This window comes from Gossypium hirsutum, chromosome A01 (assembly GCF_007990345.1).
Source record: "Gossypium hirsutum isolate 1008001.06 chromosome A01, Gossypium_hirsutum_v2.1, whole genome shotgun sequence".
Lineage (NCBI taxonomy): Eukaryota > Viridiplantae > Streptophyta > Magnoliopsida > Malvales > Malvaceae > Gossypium > Gossypium hirsutum.
This window is the reverse complement of record NC_053424.1, coordinates 52,128,420-52,135,506: the sequence shown is the minus strand read 5'-3', so window position 1 is coordinate 52,135,506 and position 7,087 is coordinate 52,128,420. Positions and strand designations below refer to the sequence as shown.

At 35.8% G+C, this 7,087-nt stretch overlaps 1 non-coding gene across 1 annotated transcript; it reads right to left on the bottom strand.

The window, feature by feature from the left end:
- Positions 1 to 2,529: 2,529 nt before the first annotated feature.
- Positions 2,530 to 2,636, bottom strand: LOC121208282 (small nucleolar RNA R71). The gene has a single exon (XR_005903238.1). It is a non-coding gene; the product is annotated as a small nucleolar RNA R71 (small nucleolar RNA).
- Between the last annotated feature and the right edge of the window lie 4,451 nt (positions 2,637 to 7,087).

Below are 7,087 nucleotides of genomic sequence, written 5' to 3'. Positions count from 1 at the left end.
GTTTTGGAACTCGAGATATGATTTTTAAGTTGACAGTGACGCAGTTAGCCAGCTCGTCTGGAAATTTAAAATGGACTGTGCAAATAAGTGAATTAAGTCGTTAACCCCTCGTGTCCGACTCCGGCAACGGTCTCGGGTACGGGGTGTTACATTTGCTATCTCAGGGTCATCATCAATATTAGCCTGAAATTCCTCGGCCCCTTGCTTTCGAATTCTGTCTACTGGGGGTTTTTCTTTCCTAACTATTCCTACTCCTTGGGGAGCCATAGAGGCCAGCTGAGGAATAAGAGGTGGTGGGGGAGATGGAGTGTTCGGATTTGCACGAACAAACTCCGAGTACCAAGCATCCATCATACAAAGGTAAGCTTCTCTAGCCCCTCTACCCTGACTCATCGTCACGAGCTCACTTTCAACAGTCGTGGTCCCTTCGGCGGGAGCCGGTGCATTACTGCCACATCATCCACCATAACTCCATTAGGATCCATTTATTAAATGAAAACACAATTTATAGTTGTCAGGAGTCATCACACTATCAATATACAACTATGGCATGTATAGCTAGACTCATACTCACGCTAGGTTTGTCCTATAATTGACTAAACCATAGCTCTGATACGACTAAATGTAACACCCCTTGCCCGTATTTGATGTCGAAATAGGGCTCAAGTATTACCGGACTTACTGTTCAACCATTCATACCAATCATATCATAAACTTGCTTCTAAGTTAAAAATTTTCAACATTCAATTAATTCATCCCTAAAATGAGCCTACAAGGCCTAAAACATGCACTGAAAGTGGTTCAAGACTAAACCGAGAATTTAGAAAATTTTGCAAAAACTTAGAAAATTTTTCATGTTACAAGGGCTACACGCCTGTATGATTAGGGACACACCCGTGTCTCTATCCCATGTGGATTTATTTTTCATTTCGAACCTATAAGGGTTTTCACACGGCCTAGCACACACCCTTACCCATGGCCCGTGCCCCTCACATGGCCATGACACACTCGTTATCTTTATGCTTTTGAGATGTTTTCTTTCATAAATATGAACTAAACCCCCAAATACCTATGGAAAATGAAACCTAAGACAGATATTGTTATTATCATCTGAATTGTATGATAAATATTTGACTTGTTCTTAATTATGTGTTCTTAATTCTTGTTTTAATATTCCAGGATATTGATTTAAGTTGACACTCTTATTCAGAGGAGGAAACCCCCTGTTTATGAGTAATATTGTCATAATTAAGCAGAGTTGATTGCGCGCCTAAAGATAGGGTGACAAGATTTTGTCGGATTAGGGTGAAACCTAATAAGGGAATCCATAGATCGAGTTACTGCAATTCTAAGGTGTTAATTAGAAAGAGATTTCAATTATTCAACCTAGGGTTAGACGTTATTAGTCTCGAGAGAGATAATAATATAACTTAGGGATTTGTACGGATCAAGTCAAATGAATAAATCGTCTGATTCAAAGTCAAATAACAAGTGAAGTCTAGGTGGATTTTTCCTTAGGTGTTGTCTCAATCAATCGAATTTTCCCAAAAGTATTTTCCCGAGTTTTCTTTCTGAGCATTCTTAGTTAGTAATTAGTTTAGATAACCAAACCTCTTAATTTTTAAGCTAGATAATAAAAAGGAAGTAAATACTAGTACTTGTAGTTCCTTTGGGTTCGACAATCCGGTCTTCTTGAGCTATACTACTATTCGATAGGTACACTTGCCTTAATCTTGATAATAAGTTAGTCTCAAGAAAGATTCATTTATAGATCTTTAAAACCTGTTACGAATATCACGCAATTAAGTTTTTGACGCCGTTGTTGGGGAACTAGGATATTAGGAACACTCGATTTTTATTACTTTAGCCATTTTACTTTTATTGCAATTTAAATTTTATTTTATTTTCTAATTCTTCATTTTTTTTCTTCTGACAGGTTTTTCTAGTTTATGACCAGAAGAAACTCGTCAAGACTACTACTTTTTGACGGTGAGATCGATCAAACAGTTCGCAGACATTGGAGAAAAATAAGGTGAAGCCTAAGATACACAGAGGGCGAGCAAGAGGACGATACTTCAACCACAACCGAGGAGATGGCTGAAAACCAAGAAAATTTGCTACCTCCTGCTATTGCTGCTGATCTAGTAAATCAGAATCTGCTCCACGCACTATGTATGATTATGCTAAATCTAATTTAACAAGAAATGAGTCAAGTATAGTTAGACCTGCTATTGCTGTAAATAATTTTGAATTGAAACCTAACACAATTCAAATGATACAATAGTTTGTTCAGTTTGATGGTTTGCATGACGAGGATCCCAACCTCACTTGGAAAGTTTCCTAGAATTTTGCGATACCTTTAAAATTAAGGGCGTTTCTGATAATGCCATTCGCCTTCGGTTGTTTCCCTTTTCATTAAGGAATAAGGCTAAACAATGGTTGAACTTGTTACCATGAGGGTCAATCACTACTTGGGAACAAATGACCAAAAAGTTTTTATTAAAATATTTTCCACTGGCTAAAATAGCCAAATTACGTAATGATATCTCTTCTTTTATGCAGATGGATTTAGAAACACTCTACGATGCATAGGAGAGATACAAGGACCTTTTGAGAAGGTGCCCTCACCATGGGTTACCACTTTGGCTACAAGTTCAAACGTTTCATAATGGCCTGAATCCTTCGACTCGGCAAATGATTGATGAAGCCGTTGGAGGAACTATAAATAATAAGGCACCTGAGGCAGCTTACGAATTTAGTGAGGAGATGTCACTGAATAACTATCAGTGGCAAGTTATGAGAACAAAGCTGACGAAAGCAGCCGGTGTTTTCAACCTCGACGCGGTTACTATGCTATCTAACCAAGTAGAACTCTTAAATAAAAAGATTGACGGTTTGTGTGGTTCTACTCAGGTACATCCAGTGATGAGGTGCGATTCGAATGGAGGAGGAGCATGCACAGAATATCAACCTTTCAACCCTAGCATCAAGGAGGAACAAGTCCAATATATGGGTAACAATAACTCTAGACCCCAAAATAACCGATATAGTAACACTTATAATGCAGGTTGGAGGAACAATCCCAATTTCTCTTGGGGCAGTCAAGGAAATCAAAGGCCACAACATCCTCCGGGTTTTCAACAACCACCTTACCAGTAAGAAAAGAAGTCGAACCTTGAGGAGAAGCTAACCAAATTCATCTCGGTGTTAGAAACTCATTTTTAGAATACCGAGATAGCACTCAAAAATCAACAAGCATCAATCCAGGGGCTCGAAACTCAGGTTGGATAACTTGCCAAGTTGATTTTTGAACAACCACAAGGTAGCCTGCCAAGCAACACTGAATCTGACCCAAGGGAGCAACTCAACGCGATTGTAATTCAAGATGAGGAAGGGTTAGTTGCAAAACCAAGGCTAGAAAAGGTGGTAAGCAAAGTTAAGAATGAGGTAGGCCAAAATGACCCAAAGCCTGTGAGTACAGAATATAAACCTCGTGTGCCATACCCCAATACGACAAGGAAAAACCGATCAGATGAACAATTTGGTAAATTCCTTAAACTTTTAAAGAACGGCTTCTTGATAATGGAATCCACGGACAACCAATGAGGGACGATCATAATAAGGTTTACAAGGAGCAATGAACCTATTTGAAGTGGCTCATTTTGTCCCAGAAAAAACCATGTACGAACAAGGATTAATTTTACTTCCCCACCTAGCTACTCTAGGCTGGGGGGTAGGTCCTGGCGAGAAGTTATAGACACCTTTCCATACTTTGTATCTGGAGTACTTCACTTAATTTCCTTTGCTGTATTGGGCTTTGGCGATATTTATCATGCACTTCTGGGACCTGAAACTCTTGAAGAATCTTTTCCATTTTTCGGTTATGTATGGAAAGATAGAAATAAAATGACCACAATTTTGGGTATTCACAACGTTTTCTTTCAGGCCTTTCAACCAATCGATACGACCCCAGAGAGCAGCTTTTGCTAAAACTCGAGCAGTTTCTTGAGAACTTGCTTCAGATATAAAACTTTGAGTGTTCAGAGATGCTCTCGTTATTCCCAATAAAACGGCTCGATAACAAATCGCTTCTTCTAAAGCATGCCCCGTTCGTTCCGCTCGCAATAATCCAATCAGTTCCCCAGGTAAAAAAACATTAGACATTCCACCTTCTGAAACCAATACTTTTGATGTTATTTGACGTACAATAATTTCTATATGCCTATTATGGATCTGTACCCCCTGAGATCGATAAACCTTTTGGATCTTATTAACTAAAGAGAGACGACTTTGCACTATAGTTAGCTCAGCACCAATCACGAATCCCCAAGGACTTCCAAGAATTCTTGTTATACATTCGTTCCAACCCTCAATTCTCTTTTCTAGGTTCATCGATATTGAATCAATCGAACGCACTTCTAACACTTGTTCCACTTTTGGAAGACCCTGTTTATATCACCAGATCTCGATTTTTCATATATAAATGTAACTAACGTATCTCCTTCGTAAAGGGTTTCTCCATAATGCCCATGGACAGTTGCTCCCGGAGTTGCCAAATAAGGCTTAGCCGATCTTATTACTATAGAATCAGCTTGAACAATAAAAACTTGACCCGATTTTAGGCGTCGTACAAAAAGTTCATATCCGTCTTTATCTCTAAAGATAGGGTGCCCTAACCACCCAACGGCTATTCCATCCCCGTTGTCCATTGAACCCGCTCTGAATAATCCTCCTTTTGCCTATTTGTTTGCTTTTTGCCTTTTTTACATAATTTAGAATGTTTTTTTTTTTTAAATCAAAGAACAAACAGTGAAAAAGCTTTTTCCCCTTTTCTTTCCAATTCTTTCCAAAGGTCAACAATCTGTTTATTATCTCGTCGAAACTTCTAATTAGGGATCAATTTGAGGAGTTAGATCTTTGCAGAATAAATCAAGAAAAAAAGGAAACTCTTTTGATTTAATTTATTTATCTATTTAATATTATATTCAATTTATTTATATATTATATCTATTTTATTATATATATTCTAAATATTTTATATATTTTTATATTTATATATTATATTTATATATTATTATATATATATTTATTTATATTTTTTGTATACATTATATACAATACAAAAAAACAAAAAAGTAAATGTACAATGATTCGATAGATAAGATTTTCCCTTTCTTAAAACAGCAAAACAAAATAGGTCCCTTTCTGCCTGAGAATTCCCGCTAAAAATATTCATTTATTATTCATTATATGGTTGTTATATGATATGAGACCAAAAAGAGGAAATGGAAAGATCCGTTTTGTATATCAATAGATGAAATAAGGGTTCAGGCAGTAAGAATAAGAGGGGATTGGTCGAGTATTCCGCTTTTTTTTAGAGTCCTGTTTAGGGAATAAACAGGGTTTTAGATGGATACATAAAGGAAGCCGTGTGCAATGAAAATTGCAAGCACTGTTTGGGGAGGGATTTTTTTTCTTTTAAATTTCAATTTATTTAATTGAAACAAGGAAATTATCTACTCCATCCGACTAGTTCCGGGTTCAAGTACCGGGCAACCCATTTTTAGTATCATATCGAAACGCTATTCCTATTTATTATCATATCAAAACGCTAATCCTAATAGAAGATAGGAATGATTTGGATATATATCATATGTATATCAATCTGTATTTTCTTTTTCTAACTTAAGAATAAGAAAAAAAATGATAAATCTAGATACGATCTTAGATGTATATTTTCTATTTGATATTGGTTGACACGGGTATATAAGTCATTATACTGTTGAATAACAAGCCTTCAATTATCTAGTTCTAGATAATTTGTGCGCTTGGGAGTCCCTGATGATTAAATAAACCAAGATTTTACCATGACTGCAATTTTAGAGAGACGCGAAAGTGAAAGCCTATGGGGTCGCTTCTGTAACTGGATAACCAGCATTGAAAACCGTCTTTACATCGGATGGTTTGGTGTTTTGATGATCCCTACCTTATTGACCGCAACTTCTGTATTTATTATCTCCTTCATTGCTGCTCCTCCAGTAGATATTGATGGTATTCGTGAACCAGATTGATTAAGTGCTATCCCTATGTCTAGATTAAAAAAAAAGAAGTTTTAAAACATGATTCTTATTAAAACACTTAAGTAGTTCAAGTTAGTCGTCAAAATTCTCTCGTTTTAAAGGTATGCAGCATCATATCCAGCACGATTGGACACAATCCTTTATACCTTCAAAAATACGATTGATTTTTGACTTTCAAAAGCTCATACGCCAAAAATTATAAAAGGATATCCAAATATTTAGTCTGACGAAAAATCATACCCAACACGATAGGGCACGATTTTCGGAATTTCTAAATATTAAATATTGCCTTATTTTAGAATCTTTGAATGATAAAGAAAATTAGAAATTAGCTCAAAACACATTTATTTGTTTTAAAATAAGATGGAATAATTAATTATTTAAAAAATGGACATTACAAAGCAACATTTGGATATATAAAAAAGGGTTAATAAACATGAAATAATATGCCCACGTAAAGAACAATACTTGATGAATGAAGATGACACAACGTTATCTAACCAACTACCTAAGCAAACAATTAAATACAATGAATCTGAGAAAAATGTAATCAAATTTTTAAGCATGGATGGAGAACAATTGATATAACAAATAAAACAATGAATAAATAATATAGAAATCTTTTTTTTTTATTCTTTCTTTCATAGATATAGAGTGTAACAGCCCAAAATTGACCCTAGTCGGGAAGTGGTTTCGGGACCACAAAACCGAGTTACAAGAAAATTTATTTTTTTTAATTTTAATTGCATAGATTAAATGTGGTAGTGTATGTGTGGAAATAATAAAGGTCTAAAATTAGCCTTAGGAATGTGGATTTTCATGAAAGGACTTAGTTGAGAAATTTAGAAAAGATGATAGATAAATTGAAAGGATTAAATAATAACAAGGTGAGAAAGTTTGGGTTTGCATGTCAAGGTGCCCAATTCTTGATAGGTGGCCGGCCAAGCATGGTTCCATTCCTCCAAGTTTATGTTGTTTATTATTTAATATTGGTAAGTGGATTAGAA